Raw genomic sequence first — 21,032 nt, 5'->3', positions numbered from 1 at the left:
AAAAGATGGATGGTACTTTGATAGGAATTGCATTAAATGTGTAGATTGCTTTAGGTTGCATAGACATTTTCACAATATTTATTCTTCCAATCCAGGAGCATGGAACATTTTTCCATTTCTTTGTGTCTTCCTCAATTTCTTTCATGAGTACTTTATAGTTTTCTGAGTATAGATTCTTAGCCTCTTTGGTTAGGTTTATTCCTAGGTATCTTATGGTTTGGGGTGCAATTGTAAATGGTATTGACTCCTTAATTTCTCTTTATTCTGTCTTGTTGGTGTAGAGAAATGCAACTGATTTCTGTTCATTGATCTTATATCCTGACACTTTACTGAATTCCTGTACAAGTTCTAGCAGTTTTGGAGTGGAGTCTTTTGGGTTTTCCACATAGAGTATCATATCATCTGCGAAGAGTGATAATTTGACTTCTTCTTTGCCGATTTAGATGCCTTTAATTTCCTTTTGTTGTCTGATTGCTGAGGCTAGGACTTCTAGTACTATGTTGAATAGCAGTGGTGATAATGGACATCCCTGCCGTGTTCCTGACCTTAGTGGAAAAGCTTTCAGTTTTTCTCCATTGAGAATGATATTTGCGGTGGGTTTTTCATAGATGGCTTTGATGATATTGAGGTATGTGCCCTCTATCCCTACACTTTGAAGGGTTTTGATCAGGAAGGGATGCTGTGGTCTATAAAAGGGACGCGGAGGCGCGCCGATTTTCCATTAAAAAAGCAAATAACCGGAGGAGTCAAGATGGCGGAAAAGTAGCAGGCTGAGACTACCTCAGCTAGCAGGAGATCAGCTAGAGAGCTTATCTAAAGAGTGCAAACACCTGCAAATCCATCGGCAGATCGAAGAGAAGAAGAACAGCAATTCTAGAAACAGAAAAACAACCACTTTCTGAAAGGTAGGACTGGCGGAGAAGTGAATCCAAAGCGACGGGAAAATAGACCCCGGGGGGAGGGGCCGGCTCCCGGCAAGCGGCGGAGCAACGGAGCACAAAATCAGGACTTTTAAAAGTCTGTTCCGCTGAGGGACATCGCTCCGGAAGCTAAACCGAGGCGAAGCCCACGCGGGTTCAGCGTGACCTCAGGTCCCGCGGGGTCACAGAAGGATCGGGGGTGTCTGAGTGTCGCAGAGCTTGAGGATATTGGAACGGGAAAGCCGGCTGCAGAGACAGAGCCGACAGTAAGCTCGCAGCTTGGAGTTGCCTTGAACCGGTTGCAGGCTCGGTGAGCTCGGAGCGCTGCCGGAGGTTAGGCAGACGCGAGTTACTAGGAACGGTTCGCTGAGGGCGCACAGGGGAGCGGGGCCCTGGGCTCTCGGCTCCTCCGGGCCGGAGACCAGGAGGCCACCATTTGTGATCCCGTCCTCCGGAACTCTACGGAAAGCGCTCAGGGAACAAAAGCTCCTGAAAGCAAAGCCGAGCAGATCACTCAGCCCGGCCCCTGGTAAAGGCGGTGTAATTCCGCCTGGGGCAAAGACACTTGAGAATCACTACACCAGGCCCCTCCCCCAGAAGATCAACAAGAAATCCAGGCAAGACCAAGTTCACCTACCAAGGAGTGAGTTTCAATACCAAGGAGAGAGCAGCAGAATTCCAGAGGAGGAGAAAACAAACCACGGAACTCATGGATTTCTGCCTGTGATTTTTTAGTCTTGCAGTTAATTTAATTTTTTTCTTTTTCATTTTTTTCTCTTCTTCTGCTAAAATTTTTTATAACTTTTACCCTTTTCTTTTTTAACGTTTTTTAACTAGATTATCTAATATATATATATTTTTCTTTTTTATACTTTTCTTTATTCATTTTCTTTTTTTTAATTCTTTTTTTTCTTTCTTTCTTTTTGAACCTCTTTTTATCCCCAAATCAGAAGAGATCCTAATTTCTTCAATCTTTTTTTTTCTTAATTCTTTTTTAAATTCTTGATTGAATTTTTAATTCAATCTCTTTTTTTTAATTCTTTTTTTCTTTTTTTTCTTTCTTTCTTTTTGAACCTCTTTTTATCTCAAAATCAGAAGAGATCCCAATCAGAAGAGATTGGGAGATCCCAATCAGAAGGGATTGGGAGATCCCAATCAAAGGAGATCCTAATCAGAGGAGATCCCTCACCCAATCGTGAGGGGAGATTTGGGATCTCTTCTGATTTGGTTAAAGCATATTTTCCTGGGATTGTTGCCACCCTTTTAGTATTTTACTTGCTCCTTCATATACTCTTAGCTGGACAAAATGACAAGGCGGAAAAATTCACAACAAAAAAAAAGAACAAGAGGCAGTACCGAAGGCTAGGGACCTAATCAATACAGACATTGGTAATATGTCAGATCTAGAGTTCAAAATGACAATTCTCAAGGTTATAGCCGGGCTTGAAAAAGGCATGGAAGATATTAGAGAAACCCTCTCCAGAGATATAAAAGCCCTTTCTGGAGAAATAAAAGAACTAAAATCTAACCAAGTTGAAATCAAAAAAGCTATTAATGAAGTTCAATCAAAAATGGAGGCTCTCACTGCTAGGATAAATGAGGCAGAAGAAAGAATTAGCGATATAGAAGACCAAATGACAGAGAATAAAGAAGCTGAGCAAAAGAGGGACAAACAGCTACTGGACCATGAGGGGAGAATTCGAGAGATAAGTGACACCATAAGACGAAACAACATTAGAATAATTGGGATTCCAGAAGAAGAAGAAAGAGAGAGGGGAGCAGAAGGTATACTGGAGAGAATTATTGGGGAGAATTTCCCCAATATGGCAAAGGGAACGAACATCAAAATTCAGGAGGTTCAGAGAACGCCCCTCAAAATCAATAAGAATAGGCCCACACCCCGTCACTTAACAGTAAAATTTACAAGCCTTAGTGACAAAGAGAAAATCCTGAAAGCAGCCCGGGGAAAGAAGTCTGTAACATACAATGGTAAAAGTATTAGATTGGCAGCTGACTTATCCACAGAGACCTGGCAGGCCAGAAAGAGCTGGCATGACATTTTCAGAGCACTAAACGAGAAAAACATGCAGCCAATAATATTATATCCAGCTAGGCTATCATTGAAAATAGAAGGAGAGATTAAAAGCTTCCAGGACAAACAAAAACTGAAAGAATTTGCAAACACCAAACCAGCTCTTCAGGAAATACTGAAAGGGGTCCTCTAAGCAAAGAGAGAGCCTACAAGTGGTAGATCAGAAAGGAACAGAGACAATATACAGTAACAGTCACCTTACAGGCAATACAATGGCACTAAAATCATATCTCTCAATAGTTACCCTGAATGTTAATGGGCTAAATGCCCCAATCAAAAGACACAGGGTATCAGAATGGATAAAAAAACAAAACCCATCTATATGTTGCCTCCAAGAAACTCATTTTAAGCCCGAACACACCTCCAGACTTAAAGTGAGGGGGTGGAAAAGAATTTACCATGCTAATGGACATCAGAAAAAAGCAGGAGTGGCAATCCTTATATCAGATCAATTAGATTTTAAGCCAAAGACTATAATAAGAGATGAGGAAGGACACTATATCATACTCAAAGGGTCTGTCCAACAAGAAGATCTAACAATTTTAAATATCTATGCCCCCAACGTGGGAGCAGCCAACTATATAAACCAATTAATAACAAAATCAAAGAAACACATCAACAATAATACAATAATAGTAGGGGACTTTAACACTCCCCTCACTGAAATGGACAGATCATCCAAGCAAAGGTCAACAGGGAAATAAAGGCCTTAAATGATACACTGGATGAGATGGACATCACAGATATATTCAGAACATTTCATCCCAAAGCAACAGAATACACATTCTTCTCTAGTGCACATGGAACATTCTCCAGAATAGATCACATCCTCGGTCCTAAATCAGGACTCAACCGGTATCAAAAGATTGGGATCATTCCCTGCATATTTTCAGACCACAATGCTCTGAAGCTAGAACTCAACCACAAGAGGAAGTTTGGAAAGAATCCAAATACATGGAGACTAAACAGCATCCTTCTAAAGAATGAATGGGTCAACCGGGAAATTAAAGAAGAATTGAAAAAAATCATGGAAACAAATGATAATGAAAATACAACGGTTCAAAATCTGTGGGACACAACAAAGGCAGTCCTGAGAGGAAAATATATAGCGGTACAAGCTTTTCTCAAGAAACAAGAAAGGTCTCAGGTACACAACCTAACCCTACACCTAAAGGAGCTGTAGAAATAACAAGAAAGAAACCCTAAGCGAGCAGGAGAAGAGAAATCATAAAGATCAGAGCAGAAATCAATGAAATAGAAACCAAAAAAACAATAGAACAAATCAACCAAACTAGGAGCTGGTTCTTTGAAAGAATAAATAAAATTGATAAACCCTTGGCCAGACTTATCAAAAAGAAAAGAGAAAGGACCCAAATAAATAAAATCATGAATGAAAGAGGAGAGATCACAACTAACACCAAAGAAATACAAACTATTATAAGAACATACTATGAGCAACTCTACACCAACAAATTTGACAATCTGGAAGAAATGGATGCATTCCTAGAAACATATAAACTACCAAAATTGAACCAGGAAGAAATAGAAAGCCTGAACAGACCCATAACCAGTAAGGAGATTGAAACAGTCATTAAAAATCTCCAAACAAACAAAAGCCCAGGGCCAGATGGCTTCCCGGGGGAATTCTACCAAACATTTAAAGAAGAACTAATTCCTATTCTCCTGAAACTGTTCCAAAAAATAGAAATGGAAGGAAAACTCCCAAACTCATTTTATGAGGCCAGCATCACCTTGATCCCAAAACCAGACAAGGATCCCATCAAAAAAGAGAGCTATAGACCAATATCCTTGATGAACACAGATGCAAAAATTCTCACCAAAATACTAGCCAATAGGATTCAACAGTACATTAAAAAGATTATTCACCACGACCAAGTGGGATTTATTCCAGGGCTGCAAGGTTGGTTCAACATCCGCAAATCAGTCAATGTGATACAACACATCAATAAAAGAAAGAACAAGAACCATATGATACTCTCAATAGATGCTGAAAAAGCATTTGACAAAGTACAGCATCCCTTCCTGATCAAAACCCTTCAAAGTGTAGGGATAGAGGGCACATACCTCAATATCATCAAAGCCATCTATGAGAAACCCACCGCAAATATCATTCTCAATGGAGAAAAACTGAAAGCTTTTCCACTAAGGTCAGGAACACGGCAGGGATGTCCATTATCACCACTGCTATTCAACATAGTACTAGAAGTCCTAGCCTCAGCAATCAGACAACAAAAGGAAATTAAAGGCATCCAAATCGGCAAAGAAGAAGTCAAATTATCACTCTTCGCAGATGATATGATACTCTATGTGGAAAACCCAAAAGACTCCACTCCAAAACTGCTAGAACTTATACAGGAGTTCAGTAAAGTGTCAGGATATAAGATCAATGAACAGAAATCAGTTGCATTTCTCTACACCAACAACAAGACAGAATAAAGAGAAATTAAGGAGTCAATACCATTTACAATTGCACCCCAAACCATAAGATACCTAGGAATAAACCTAACCAAAGAGGCACAGAATCTATACTCAGAAAACTATAAAGTACTCATGAAAGAAATTGAGGAAGACACAAAGAAATGGAAAAATGTTCCATGCTCCTGGATTGGAAGAATAAATATTGTGAAAATGTCTATGCTACCTAAAGCAATCTACACATTTAATGCAATTCCTATCAAAGTACCATCCATCTTTTTCAAAGAAATGGAACAAATAATTTTAAAATTTATATGGAACCAGAAAAGACCTCGAATAGCCAAAGGGATATTGAAAAAGAAAGCCAAAGTTGGTGGCATCACAATTCCGGACTTCAAGCTTTATTACAAAGCTGTCATCATCAAGACAGCATGGTACTGGCACAAAAACAGACACATAGACCAATGGAACAGAATAGAGAGCCCAGAAATAGACCCTCAACTCTATGGTCAACTAATCTTCGACAAAGCAGGAAAGAATGTCCAATGGAAAAAAGACAGCCTCTTCAATAAATGGTGTTGGGAAAATTGGACAGCCACGTGCAGAAAAATGAAATTGGACCATTTCCTTACACCACACACAAAAATAGATTCAAAATGGATTAAGGACCTCAATGTGAGAAAGGAATCCATCAAAATCCTTGAGGAGAACACAGGCAGCAACCTCTTCGACCTCAGCCGCAGCAACATCTTCCTAGGAACATCGCCAAAGGCAAGGGAAGCAAAGGCAAAAATGAACTTTTGGGATTTCATCAAAATCAAAAGCTTTTGCACAGCAAAGGAAACAGTTAACAAAACCAAAAGACAACTGACAGAATGGGAGAAGATATTTGCAAACGACATATCAGATAAAGGACTAGTGTCCAAAATCTATAAAGAACTTAACAAACTCAACACCCAAAGAACAAATAATCCAATCAAGAAATGGGCAGAGGACATGAACAGACGTTTCTGCAAAGAAGACATCCAGATGGCCAAGAGACACATGAAAAAGTGCTCCATATCACTCGGCATCAGGGAAATACAAATCAAAACCACAATGAGATATCACCTCACACCAGTCAGAATGGCTAAAATCAACAAGTCAGGAAATGACAGATGCTGGCGAGGATGCGGAGAAAGGGGAACCCTCCTACACTGTTGGTGGGAATGCAAGCTGGTGCAACCACTCTGGAAAACAGCATGGAGGTTCCTCAAAATGTTGAAAATAGAACTGCCCTATGACCCAGCAATTGCACTACTGGGAATTTACCCTAAAGATACAAACGTAGTGATCCAAAGGGGCACGTGCACCCGAATGTTTATAGCAGCAATGTCCACAATAGCCAAACTATGGAAAGAACCTAGCTGTCCATCAACAGATGAATGGATCAAGAAGATGTGGTATATATACACAATGGAATACTATGCAGCCATCAAAAGAAACGAAATCTTGCCATTTGCGACAACATGGATGGAACTAGAGCGTATCATGCTTAGCGAAATAAGTCAAGCAGAGAAAGACAACTATCATATGATCTCCCTGATATGAGGAAGTGGTGATGCAACATGGGGGCTTAAGTGGGTAGGATAAGAATCCATGAAACAAGATGGGATAGGGAGGGAGACAAACCATAAGTGACTCTTAATCTCACGAAACAAACTGTGGGTTGCTGGGGGGAGGGGGGTTGTGAGAAGGGGGGTAGGGTTATGGACATTGGGGATGGTATGTGCTTTTGGGTAAATTGGAAGGGGAGATGAACCATGAGAGACTATGGACTCTGAAAAACAATCTGAGGGGTTTGAAGTGGCGGGGGGGTGGGAGGTTGGGGTACCAGGTGATGGGTATTATAGTGGGCACAGCTTGCATGGAGCACTGGGTGTGGTGAAAAAATAATGAATACTGTTTTTCTGAAAATAAATAAATTGGAAAAAAAAAAAGGAAGGGATGCTGTACTTTGTCAAATGCTTTTTCAGCATCTATTGAGAGTATCATATGGTTCTTGTTCTTTCTTTTATTGATGTGTCACATCACATCAATATCAATATTGATATCAATATCAATCACATTGTGATATTGATTTGCGGATGTTGAACCAACCTTGCAGCCCTGGGATAAATCCCACTTGGTCTTGGTGAATAATCCTTTTAATGTACTGTTGAATCCTATTGGCTAGTATTTTGGTGAGAATTTTTGCATCTGTGTTCATCAAGGATATTGGTCTATAGCTCTCTTTTCTGATGGGATCCTTGTCTGGTTTTGGGATTAAGGTGATGTTGGTCTTATAAAATGAGTTTGGAAATTTTCCTTCCATTTCTATTTTTTGGAACAGTTTCAGGAGAATAGGAATTAGTTCTTCTTTAATTGTTTGGTAGAATTCACCGGGGAAGCCGTCTGGCCCTGGGCTTTTGTTTGTTTGGAGATTTTTAATGACTGTTTCAATCTCCTTACTGGTTATGGGTCTGTTCAGGCTTTCTATTTCTTCCTGGTTCAATTTTGGTAGTTTATATGTTTCTAGGAATGCATCCATTTCTTCCAGATTGTCAAATTTGTTGGCGTAGAGTTGCTCATAGTATGTTCTTATAATAGTTTGTATTTCTTTGGTGTTAGTTGTGATCGCTCCTCTTTCATTCATGATTTTATTTATTTGGGTCCTTTCTCTTTTCTTTTTGATAAGTCTGGCCAGGGGTTTATCAATTTTATTAATTCTTTCAAAGAACCAGCTCCTAGTTTGGTTGATTTGTTCTATTGTTTTTTTGGTTTCTATTTCATTGATTTCTGCTCTGATCTTTATGATTTCTCTTCTCCTGCTCGCTTAGGGTTTCTTTCTTGTTATTTCTCCAGCTCCTTTAGGTGTAGGGTTAGGTTGTGTACCTGAGACCTTTCTTGTTTCTTGAGAAAAGCTTGTACCGCTATATATTTTCCTCTCAGGACTGCCTTTGTTGTGTCCCACAGATTTTGAACCGTTGTATTTTCATTATCATTTGTTTCCATGATTTTTTTCAATTCTTCTTTAATTTCCCGGTTGACCCATTCATTCTTTAGAAGGATGCTGTTTAGTCTCCATGTATTTGGATTCTTTCCAAACTTCCTCTTGTGGTTGAGTTCTAGCTTCAGAGCATTGTGGTCTGAAAATATGCAGGGAATGATCCCAATCTTTTGATACCGGTTGAGTCCTGATTTAGGACCGAGGATGTGATCTATTCTGGAGAATGTTCCATGTGCACTAGAGAAGAATGTGTATTCTGTTGCTTTGGGATGAAATGTTCTGAATATATCTGTGATGTCCATCTCATCCAGTGTATCATTTAAGGCCTTTATTTCCCTGTTGACCTTTGCTTGGATGATCTGTCCATTTCAGTGAGGGGAGTGTTAAAGTCCCCTACTATTATTGTATTATTGTTGATGTGTTTCTTTGATTTTGTTATTAATTGGTTTATATAGTTGGCTGCTCCCACGTTGGGGGCATAGATATTTAAAATTGTTAGATCTTCTTGTTGGACAGACCCTTTGAGTATGATATAGTGTCCTTCCTCATCTCTTATTATAGTCTTTGGCTTAAAATCTAATTGATCTGATATAAGGATTGCCACTCCTGCTTTTTTCTGATGTCCATTAGCATGGTAAATTCTTTTCCACCCCCTCACTTTAAGTCTGGAGGTGTGTTCGGGCTTAAAATGAGTTTCTTGGAGGCAACATATAGATGGGTTTTGTTTTTTTATCCATTCTGATACCCTGTGTCTTTTGATTGGGGCATTTAGCCCATTAACATTCAGGGTAACTATTGAGAGATATGATTTTAGTGCCATTGTATTGCCTGTAAGGTGACTGTTCCTGTACATTATCTCTGTTCCTTTCTGATCTACCACTTGTAGGCTCTCTCTTTGCTTAGAGGACCCCTTTCAGTATTTCCTGTAGAGCTGGTTTTGTGTTTGCGAATTCTTTCAGTTTTTGTTTGTCCTGGAAGCTTTTAATCTCTCCTTCTATTTTCAATGATAGCCTAGCTGGATATAGTATTCTTGGCTGCATGTTTTTCTCGTTTAGTGCTCTGAAAATGTCATGCCAGCTCTTTCTGGCCTGCCAGGTCTCTGTGGATAAGTCAGCTGCCAATCTAATACTTTTACCATTGCATGTTACAGACTTCTTTCCCCGGGCTGCTTTCAGGATTTTCTCTTTGTCACTAAGGCTTGTAAATTTTACTATTAAGTGACGGGGTGTGGGCCTATTCTTATTGATTTTGAGGGTCGTTCTCTGAACCTCCTGAATTTTGATGCTCGTTCCCTTTGCCATATTGGGGAAATTCTCCCCAATAATTCTCTCCAGTATACCTTCTGCTCCCCTCCATCTTTCTTCTTCTTCTGGAATCCCAATTATTCTAATGTTGTTTTGTCTTATGGTGTCACTTATCTCTCGAATTCTCCCCTCATGGTCTAGTAGCTGTTTGTCTCTCTTTTGCTCAGCTTCTTTATTCTCTGTCATTTGGTCTTCTATATCCCTAATTCTTTCTTCTGCCTCATTTATCCTAGCAGTGAGAGCCTCCATTTTTGTTTGCACCTCATTAATAGCTTTTTTGATTTCAACTTGGTTAGATTTTAGTTCTTTTATTTCTCCAGAAAGGGCTTTTATATCTCTGGAGAGGGTTTCTCTAATATCTTCCATGCCTTTTTCAAGCCCGGCTATAACCTTGAGAATTGTCATTTTGAACTCTAGATCTGACATATTACCAATGTCTGCATTGATTAGGTCCCTAGCCTTCGGTACTGCCTCTTGTTCTTTTTTTTGTTGTGAATTTTTCCGCCTTGTCATTTTGTCCAGCTAAGAGTATATGAAGGAGCAAGTAAAATACTAAAAGGGTGGCAACAATCCCAGGAAAATATGCTTTAACCCAATCAGAAGAGATCCCAAATCGTGAGGGGGGATTTCTCCCCCCTCACGATTGGGTGAGGGATCTCCTCTGATTGGGATCTCCTTTGATTGGGATCTCCCAATCTCCTCTGATTGGGGTCTCTTCTGATTTGGGGATAAAAAGAGTTTCAAAAAGAAAGAAAGAAAAAAAAAGAAAGAGAAAAAAAAGAATTAAAAAAAGAGATTGAATTAAAAATTCAATCAAGAATTTAAAAAAGAATTTAAAAAAGAGATTGAAGAGATTGGGATCTCTTCTGATTTGGGGATAAAAAGAGGTTCAAAAATAAAGAAAGAAAAAAGAAAAAAAAGAATTAAAAAAAACGAATAAAATAAGTAAAAAAAGAAAAAATATATGTATATATATTATATAAACTAGTTAAAAAACGTTAAAAAAGAAAAGGGTAAAAGTTTAAAAAAAATTTTTGCAGAAGAAGAGAAATAAAATGAAAAAGAAAAAAAATTAAATTAACTGCAAGACTAAAAAATCACAGGGAGAAAGCCATGAGTTCCGTGGTTTGTTTTCTCCTCCTCTGGAATTCTGCTGCTCTCCTTGGTATTGAAACTGCACTCCTTGGTAGGTGAACTTGGTCTTGCCTGGATTTCTTGTTGATCTTCTAGGGGAGGGGCCTGTTGTAGTGATTCTCAAGTGTCTTTGCCCCAGGCGGAATTGCAACCCCCTTAGAATGGGCCGGGCTGAGTGATCCGCTCGGCTTTGCTTTCAGGAGCTTTTGTTCCCTGAGCGCTTTCCGTATAGTTCCAGAGGACGGGAACACAAATGGCGGCCTCCTGGTCTCCGGCCCAGAGGAGCCGAAAGCCTGGGGCCCGCTCCCCAGTGCGGCCTCAGCGAACAGCTCCTAGTAACTCCCGTCTGCCCAACCTCCGGCCGCGCTCCGAGCTCACCGAGCCCGCGACTGGCTCAAGGCAACACCGAGCTGCGAGCTTACTCTCGGCTCTGTCTCTTGTAGCCGGCTTTCCCGTTCCAATATCCGCAAGCTCTGCAACACTCAGACACTCCCATTCCTTCTGTGACCCTGCGAGACCCGAGGCCACGCCTACCCCGCGTGGGCTTCGCCCCGGTTTAGCCTCTGGAGCGATGTCCCTCAGTGGCACAGACTTTTAAAAGTCCCGATTTTGTGCTCCGTTGCTCCGCTGCTTGCCGGGAGCCGGCCCCTCCCCCCGGGGTCTATCTTCCCGTCGCTTTGGATTTACTTCTCCGCCAGTCCTACCTTTCAGAAAGTGGTTGTTTTTCTGTTTCTAGAATTGCTGTTCTTCTTCTCTTCGATCTGCCGATGGATTTGCAGGTGATTGCAATCTTTAGATAAGCTCTCTAGCTGATCTCCTGCTAGCTGAAGTAGTCTCAGCCTGCTACTTCTCCGCCATCTTGACTCCTCCCGACCCTGTGCCGTTTTATGTGCGCATTTAGGCCATTCACATTGAGGTTGATTATTGATAGATACGTTTTTATTGACATCGTGTTACCTTCGAAGTCTTTCTTTCAGTATTGTCTCTATATTTCTGTTCAATGCTATTCTTGGGCTTTTTCCTCCTTTAAATAAGCCCCCTTAATATTTCCTGCAGTATCAGCTTGGTGGTTGCATAGTCTTTTAAGCCTTGCGGGTCCTGGAAACTTTTTATCTCTCCATCCATTTTGAATGTCAGTCTTGCTGTATAAAGTATTCTTGGCTGCATGTTGTTCTCATTCAGTGACCTGAATATATCTTGCCAGCCCTTTCTGGCTTGCCAGGTCTCTGTGGACAGGTCTGAAGTTATTCTGATGGGCTTTCCTCTGTACATAAGGATCTTCTTTGTCCTAGCTTCTTTCAAGAGGTTCTGCCTTCAATTATAATTCTTCATTCTTACTATTGGGTGTCTTGAGGACTTTCGAGAATCTGTAATCTTGGGGGAAACCTTTCGTCCTCTAGTACATAAATGCTGGTTCCATTCACGAGATTTGGAAAATTTTCATGAAGAACTTGTTCCACTATATCTTCTAGACTACTTTCTTTCTTCTCCCCTTCAGGGATTACAATAATTCTGATGTTGGAACGTTTCATGGCATCATTTATTTCCCAGATTCTGTTTTCGTGGCTTCTGAGCTGTTTGTTCCAGGCTTCCTCTTGACCCTTTCTCTCTATCTGTTTGTCCTCCAGATCGCTAATTCTATCTTCTGTCTCAGTTACTCTAGCGTTGAGAGAATTTAGATTAGATTGGAACTCATTGAGAGCATTGTGAAGCTCATCCCTGGTAACTTTCAGCTCTTCCCTAATATTGAAAACATGATCTCTGGTCGTTTTCAGTTCGGCCCTAATCAATTCTGTTTGGTCACCCATGGCTTTCCCCAACCTAGATATTGCTCGATAATTGTTAGCCTGAATTCTCTTTCTGACATATTGTCTATGTTGATAGCCATTAGCTCTGTTGCAGAAGGTCCATCTTCTGTGTTTTTCTTCTGTTGGGCATTCCTCCTCCTAGTCATTTTGGTGAGAGATGGCTGAATGTGTGTAGCTGGGTGTATCAACTGTGGCGCAGTCAAGGTGCACCCTGGAATGCTTCTGAGCAATCAGGGTTCCCCACCCAAATGAGAGGCAAAAGAAAAGGAAAAGAAAAAAAGAGAGAGATAGGAAAGAAAGGTGAGATAAAAGAGAAGATTTAGCCCACATGAGCCCCAAGGTAAGATTTATGAAGTATACAATCAGACACAGACAAACAAAAAGACTGATAAAAGTATCTCAAGGAGATTCAAATTAAAACCACATTGAGATACCACCTTTCACCAGTTAGAATGGCCAAAACTAACAAAACAGGAAACAACATGTGTTGGAGAGGATGTGGAGAAAGGGGAACCCTCCTACACTCTTGGTGGGAATGCAAGTTGGTGCAGCCTCTTTGGAGAACAGTGTGGAGATTCCTCAAGAAATTAAAAATAGAACTTCCCTATGACCCTGCTATTGCACTCCTGGATATTTACCCCAAGGATACAGACGTCGTGAAAAGAAGGGCCATCTGTACCCCAATGTTTATAGCAGCAATGGCCACAGTCGCCAAACTATGGAAAGAACCAAGATGCCCTTCAACGGATGAATGGATAAGGAAGATGTGGTCCATATACACTATGGAGTATTATGCCTCCATCAGAAAGGATGAATACCCAACTTTTGTAGCAACATGGACGGGACTGGAAGAGATTATGCTGAGTGAAATAAGTCAAGCAGAGAGTCAATTATCATATGGTTTCACTTATTTGTGGAGTATAACAAATAGCATGGAGGAAAAGGGGTGTTAGAGAGGAGAAGGGAGTTGGGGTAAATTGGAAGGGGAGGTGAATCACGAGAGACTATGGACTCTGAAAAACAATCTGAGGGATTTGAAGTGGCGGGAGTTTGGAGGTTAGGGTACCAGGTGGTGGGTATTATAGAGGGCACGGCTTGCATGGAGCACTGGGTGTGGTGAAAAAATAATGAATACTGTTTTTCTGAAAATAAATAAATTGGAGAAAAAGAAAAAAAAACAAAACAAAAAAATATTTAAATTATATATATATATATATAATTATATATATATATATATATTTATATACTATAAATATATATATAATATAGTAGCACTTCCAGAATCTGAGCAAAGTGCATTTGTGTGGAAATTTGTCCTTTTATTTTCCCTGTGCTGGTATTCAACTCCACCACATGGATCAGGAAACTATACAGGGATTTCAGAGTTTCTTCTTTTGGGAATATCAGAGGAACCAGAACTGCAGCACCTCATTTTTGGGCTTTTCCTCTTCATGTATCTGATCACTGTGTTTGGAAACCTGCTCATCATTCTGGCTGTCAACTCTGACTCCCATCTCCACACACCCATGTACTTCTTCCTCTCCAACCTGTCCTTCTCTGACAACTGTTTCACCTCCACCACCATCTCCAAGATGCTGTGGAACATCCAGACTCAGAGCAAAGTGATCACTTACAAAGGCTGCCTCAGCCAGATGTCTTTTTTCATTCTCTTTGAAGGATTAGACAAATCTCTCTTGACTGTGATGGCTTATGGCTACTTTGTGGCCATCTGTCACCCACTAAACTAGACGATCATCATGAACTCCAGGCTCTGTGGACTGCTTGTTCTGTTGTCCTGGTTCCTGAGTGTCTTGCATTCCATGTTAGAAACCTCAATGTTGTTACAGCTGTCCTTCTGTAGAGTCTTAAAAATCCCCCACTTTTGCTGTGAACTCAAACAGATGATATAATTTGCATGTTCTGAAACCTTTCTCAATAACATGGTGATATATTTTGCAGCTATGTTGCTGGCTATTCCCTTCCCTGGGATCATTTACTCTTACTGTAAGATCATTTCCTCCATATATGGGACCTCATCAGCTCAGGGCAAGTATAAAGAATTTTCCACCTGTGTGTCTCACCTCTCAGTTATCTCCTTATTTTATTGTACCTGCTTAGGAGTGTACCTCTGCTCTGCCACTACTCAGAGCTCCCACTCAAATGCAGTAGCCTCAGTGATGTACACTGTGGCTATGCCCATGCTGAACCTCTTTATCTACAGCCTATGGAACAAAGATATAAAGTAGGCTTTGATGAGAGTCTCTGGGAGGGCAGGTCTAAAAGGACCAATTGTTCTAGGTACAAAAAAGTGTGCAGAATCAATAGCACTTAGCGTGAGCCAATTGTTGACTTTTTTTTTTCTTTTCAGATTCTGGAAGTGGAACATGCCTTCTCTAATTTTTTTTCTGGGAATTTCTTTTTCTTTATGTTGCCTCTCTATGATTTATGTAACTTACATTATTAAGCTTGGTGAAATCTCTGACATACAAGAGATTTTCCATTGTCATTTTCTTACTTTCTTTTTAAAAAAACTTTTTAAAATTTAATTTCTTTTCAGTGTAACAGATTTCATTGTTTATGCATCACACTCAGTGTTCCATGCAATATATGCCTTCCATAATACCCACCACCAGGCTCCCCCAACCTCCCATCCTTCCCCCTTTCAAAACCCTCAGATTGTTTTTCAGAGTCTATAGTCTATCATGTTTTATATTCCCCTCCAATTTCCTTCAACTCCCTTCTTACATTTAATGGTAATCCTAACTTTGGATTTGAAATATTTGGAAATTCTCGCTTATTCAAGGGATGTGTTAAGGTAATTTCTTAAATAAAATACATCATAGTGAGTACTATTTATTTTGTTTGACATACCACTCTTATGAGAAATCTACTCTTGGCCACCACAACTATTTATGTAAGTTTATAACAGAGAAAAATCTGAAAATGCTGGACTTCACTTTTGTGAACATTATTCCTTTGCACATCTCTATCTTAACTGCTCTTCCTGATAATGCAGACTTTTACATACTGGTGGTTGTAGCTGATCGTGGAGATTTTTCTACATATTAGGATCCTGTTGTTACACAGCTTGTATCCACCATGCCCACCACAGTCCCTGGTTGAAGAAATAATAATAGAATACCTGTCTCCAAATGGAATCTACACAGAAAGACAAATATGGAAAATACTGATTGACATAGTATGGTCTTAGACTTTCATTTATTTTAAGGATGATGAAGCAAAATATTAAATCATTTATTTGTTTCTGTGCAAAATATTTTTTTCTCAGGCACTCTACTCACTGAATTATAGAATATCAGGGTTCATTTGTAAGGTATATTTAATAAGATGAAATACTGGTGGCATGTTTGGAGTTTAATAAAATTATTCTCATTTCTGATTGAAAATTTCCAGTGCTACATACAAATATGATTCCTTCCATTTCTCAAAATGAAATATCTCCCACTCTTTGAAATTTTGTTATAACCACTAAAGGGGTAGTGAATGAACTATATCAGTATCATCACTATATATGATCCTTATAATCACAGGATGACTCAGCAACAAGCTTGGTATCCTGTCCAGTTATGTGATTCAGAGTCACACCTTATGGACACACATACATGTCCTTCCCACCCTTCCATATTACCTCAAAAGTATGGACTCCAAAAAACAATCTGAGGGGTTTGAAGTGGCGGGGGGCGGTGGGAGGTTGGGGTACCGGGTGGTGGGTATTATGGAGGGCATGGATTGCATGGAGCACTGGGTGTAGTGAAAAAGTAATGAATACTGTTTTTCTGAAAATAAACAAATAATTTTTTTTAAAAAAAGGGCCTCAATGGAGTCATTTTTTAAAAAATATTTTATTTATTCGTTTGAGAGAGACAGAGAGAGTACAAGAAGGGGGAGAGGCAGAGGTAGAGGGAGAAACCCAGACTTCCCACTGAGTGGAGTGCCCAATGTGGGGCTTGATCCCAGGATATGGAGGTCATGACTTCATCTGAAGGCAAGTGCTTAACTCTCTGAGCCACCCAGGCACACCCAATGGAGTCACTTTTTATACTCACATGAAATGAACTTCAAGTACAGAGTAGTCATGTAGGCTACCTTCAATTGTCAGAATGAATGCCTAGAATAAAAGGATCATATTATTACAAATGCTGTCTTTTCTGTCTGATTTGATTGCTGTATCAGTTAGCTATTGCTGCATAGAAAGCACCTTAAAATAAAGAGGAGTTGTATAATGTCTTTACTATTGAAGGTATTGTATTACAGGTTCTTGTTCTGATTTCAGCAGAGCTCCTCATGAGTCCTGAGTCATGAGAAAATATCTGCATTGTGTTTCTGAGGTTGTTTTGTGAGGTTTATGGCTCTAGTGTTCATTTTGACTTGAGATAATTTATGTCATTTTACTCCATTGATATATGTAGGCTAATCTTCTAGTGTACAAAAATGATCTTATCAAATATGAATTGCCTTAACTTAATTCCATTATATTAATATCCACATGTGAACATTTGGTTTTTCACTATTGGAAGAAAGCTATCCCACCACTTTATGTGTGACTCAGCTAATTATGCTCCAAATCGGACCCTGAGTCATGCAATAATTTTTTAAAATTTCTTTTCAGTGAAACAGTATTCATTGTTTTTTCACCATACCCAGTACTCCATGCAATCATGCCCTCTCTAGTACCCACAACCTGGTTCCCCCAACCTCCCGCCCCTCGCCCCTTCAAAACCCTCAGATTGTTTTTCAGAGTCCATAGTCTCTCATGGTTCACCTCCCCTTCCAATTTCCCCCAACTCCCTTCTCCTCTCTCAACTCCCCATGTCCTCCATGTTATTTGTTATGCTCCACAAATAAGTGAAACTATATGATAATTGACTCTCTCTACTTGACTTATTTCACTCAGCATAATCTCTTCCAGTCCTGTCCATGTTGCTACAAAAGTTGGGGATTCATCCTTTCTGATGGAGGCATAATACTCCATAGTATATATGGACCACATCTTCCTTCTCCATTCGTCCGTTGAAGGGCATCTTGGTTCTTTTCACAGTTTGGCGACCGTGGCCATTGCTGCTACAAGCATTGGGGTACAGATGGCCCTTCTTTTTACTCCATCTCTATATCTGGGGTAAATACCCAGTAGTGCAATGGCAGGGTCATAGGGAAGTTCTATTTTTAATTTCCTGAGGAATCTCCACACTGTTTTCCAAAGTGGCTACACCAACTTGCATTCCCACCAAGAGTGTAGGAGGGTTCCCCTTTCTCCACATCCTCTCCAACACATGTTGCTTCGTATCTTGCTAATTTGGGCCATTCTAACTGGTGTAGGTGGTATCTCAATGTGGTTTTAATTTGAATCTCCCTGATGGAGAGTGATGATAAACATTTTTTTCATGTGTCTGATAGCCATTTGTATGTCTTCATTGGAGAAGTGTCTGATCATATCATCTGCCCATTTTTTTTATATGATTGTCTGTTTTGTGTGTGTTGAGTTTGAGGAGCTCTTTATAGATCCTGGATATCAACCTTTTGTCTGTACAGGCACATAGACCAGTGGAACATAGTAGAGAGCCCATATATGGACACTCAACTCTATGATCAAATAATATTCGACAAAACAGGAAAAAATAACAGTGGAAAAAAGACAGTCTCTTCAATAAATGGTGCTGGAAAAACTGGACAGCTATATGTAGAAGATGCCCCCAGTTTTATTTTTGTTTTCAACATTTCCTTAGCGATTCAAGGTCTCTTCTGATGTAATATAAATTTTAGAATTATTTGCTCCAAAAATTAAAAAAAAAAGAATTATTTGCTCCAGCACTTTGAAAAATACCGGTGGAATTTTGATCAGAATGGCATTAAAAGTATAGATTGCTCTAGGCAGTATAGACATTTTAACAATGTTTATTCTTCTAATCCAAGAGCATGGAATGGTCTTCCATCTTTTTGTGTCTTCTTCAGTTTCTTTCATGAGCATTCTGTAGTTCCTCGAGTACAGATACTTTACTTCTTTGGTTAGATTTATTCCCAGGTATCTTACGGTTCTTGGTGCTATAGTAAATGGAATCAATTCTCTAATTTCCCTTTCTGTATTTTCATTGTTAGTGTATAAGAAAGCCACTGATTTCTGTACATTGACTTTGTATTCTGCCATTTTGCTGAATTGCTGTATGAGTTCTAGTAGTTTGGGGGTGGAGTCTTTTGGGTTTTCCATAAAAAGAATCATGTCATCTGCGAAGAGAGAGAGTTTGACTTCTTCATTACCAATTTGGATACATTTTATTTCTCTTTGTTGTCTGATTGCTGTTGCTAGGACTTCTAATACTATGTTGAATAAGAGTGGTGAAAGTGGGCATCCTTGTCTTGTTCCTGATCTCAACGGGAAGGCTGCAAGCTTTTTCCCATTGAGGATGATATTTGCTGTGGGTCTTTCATAGATAAATTTGATGAAGTTCAGGAATGTTCCCTCTATGCCTATAATTTGAAGCGTATTAATCAGGAATGGATGCTGGATTTTGTCAAATGCTTTTTCTGCATCGATTGAGAGGACCACGTGGTTCTTCTCTCTTCTCTTATTGACTTATTCTATCACATTGATTGACTTGCGAATGTTGAATCATCCTTGTAGCCCAGGAATGAATCCCACCTGGTGCTGGTGGATAATCTTTTTAATGTGCTGCTGTATCCCGTTTGCTAGGCTCCTGCTGAGAATCTTAGCATCCATATTCATCAGTGATATTGGTCTGAAATTCTCCTTTTTGGTGTGGTCTTTGCCTGGTTTGGGGATCAGGTAATGCTGGCTTCATATAAAGAGTCTGGAAGTTTTCCTTCTGCTTCAATGTTTTGAAACAGCTTCAGGAGAATAGGTGTTATTTCTTCTTTGAAAGTTTGGTAGAATTCCCCAGGGAATCCGTCAGGTCGTGGGCTCTTGTTTATTGGGAGGTTTTTGATCATTTCTTCAATCTAGTTACTACATATTTGTCTATTTAAGTTGTCAATTTCTTCCTGGTCCAATTTTGGGAGTTTATGATTTTACAGGAATTTATCCATTTCATCTAGTTTGCTTAGCTTATTGGCATATAACTGTTGGAAATAACTTCTGATGATTGTTTCTACTTCCTTAGTGTTAGTTGTGATCTCTCCCTTTTCATTCATAATTTTATGAATTAGGGCTCTCTCTCTTTTCTTTTGGATTAGTGTCACCAATTGTTTATTGATCTTACAGATTCTTTAAAAAAACCAACTTCTAGTTTCATTGATACGTTCTACTGTTTCTCTGGTTTCTACCTCATCCATCTCAGCTCTAATCTTGATGATTTCCCTTCTTATGTGTGGAGTTGGTTTGATTTGTTGTTGATTCTCCAGTTCTTTAAGGTGTAGAGACAACTGGTGTGTTCTGGATTTTTCAATATTTATGAGGGAGGCTTGGAAGGCTATATGTTTCCCCCCCCCAGGAACGACTTTGCTGTATCCCATAGGTTTTGGACCAAAGTGTCTTCATTCTCATTGGTTTCCATGAATTGTTTCAGTTCTTCTTTGATCTCCTGGTTGATCCAAGCATTCTTTTTTTTTCCCAATTTATTTATTTTCAGAAAAACAGTATTCATTATTTTTTCACCACACCCAGTGCTCCATGCAAGCTGTGCCCTCTATAATACCCACCACCTGGTACCCCAACCTCCCACCCCCCCGCCACTTCAAACCCCTCAGACTGTTTTTCAGAGTCCATAGTCTCTCATGGTTCACCTCCCCTTCCAATTTACCCAAATTCCCTACTACTCTCTAACGCCCCTTGCCCTCCATGCTATTGGTTATGCTCCACAAATGAGTGAAACCATATGATAATTGACTCTCTCTGCTTGACTTATTTCACTCAGCATAATCAGCTTTCAAGAGATCATACCTACAATTATGATTCCTCAATTTGACTATCAGGTGCCCTGATGTTTTTCTGAACTCTATAGTCTTGGGTGGAGACCGTTCAGCCTCTAGTACATGAATGCTGGTTCCATTCGCAAGATTGGGGAAATTGTCATGAAGAACTTTTTTTCACTGTATCTTCTAGACTTCTTTCTTTCTCCTCCCCTTCAGGGATTCCAATAATTCTGATATTGGAACATTTCATGGCATCATTTATTTCCCTGATTCTATTTTCGTGGTTTCTAAGCTGTTTGTTCCAGGCTTCCTCTTGATCCTTTCTCTCTATCTGTTTGTTCTCCAGATCACTAATTCTATCTTCTGTCTCAGTTACCCTAGCTTTGAGAGAGTTTAGGTTAGAATGGAACTCATTGAGAGCATTGT

General features: G+C 39.7%; 1 pseudogene; it reads left to right on the top strand.

The window, feature by feature from the left end:
• LOC122910216 overlaps positions 1-18,524 on the top strand; it is a 47,850-nt pseudogene extending 29,326 nt beyond the window's left edge.
• The last annotated feature ends 2,508 nt before the right edge of the window (positions 18,525-21,032 follow it).

This window comes from Neovison vison, chromosome 6 (genome assembly GCF_020171115.1).
Source record: "Neovison vison isolate M4711 chromosome 6, ASM_NN_V1, whole genome shotgun sequence".
NCBI lineage: Eukaryota > Metazoa > Chordata > Mammalia > Carnivora > Mustelidae > Neogale > Neogale vison.
Note: the sequence above shows the minus strand (reverse complement) of the source record. Positions and strands in the feature narration are given on the sequence as shown.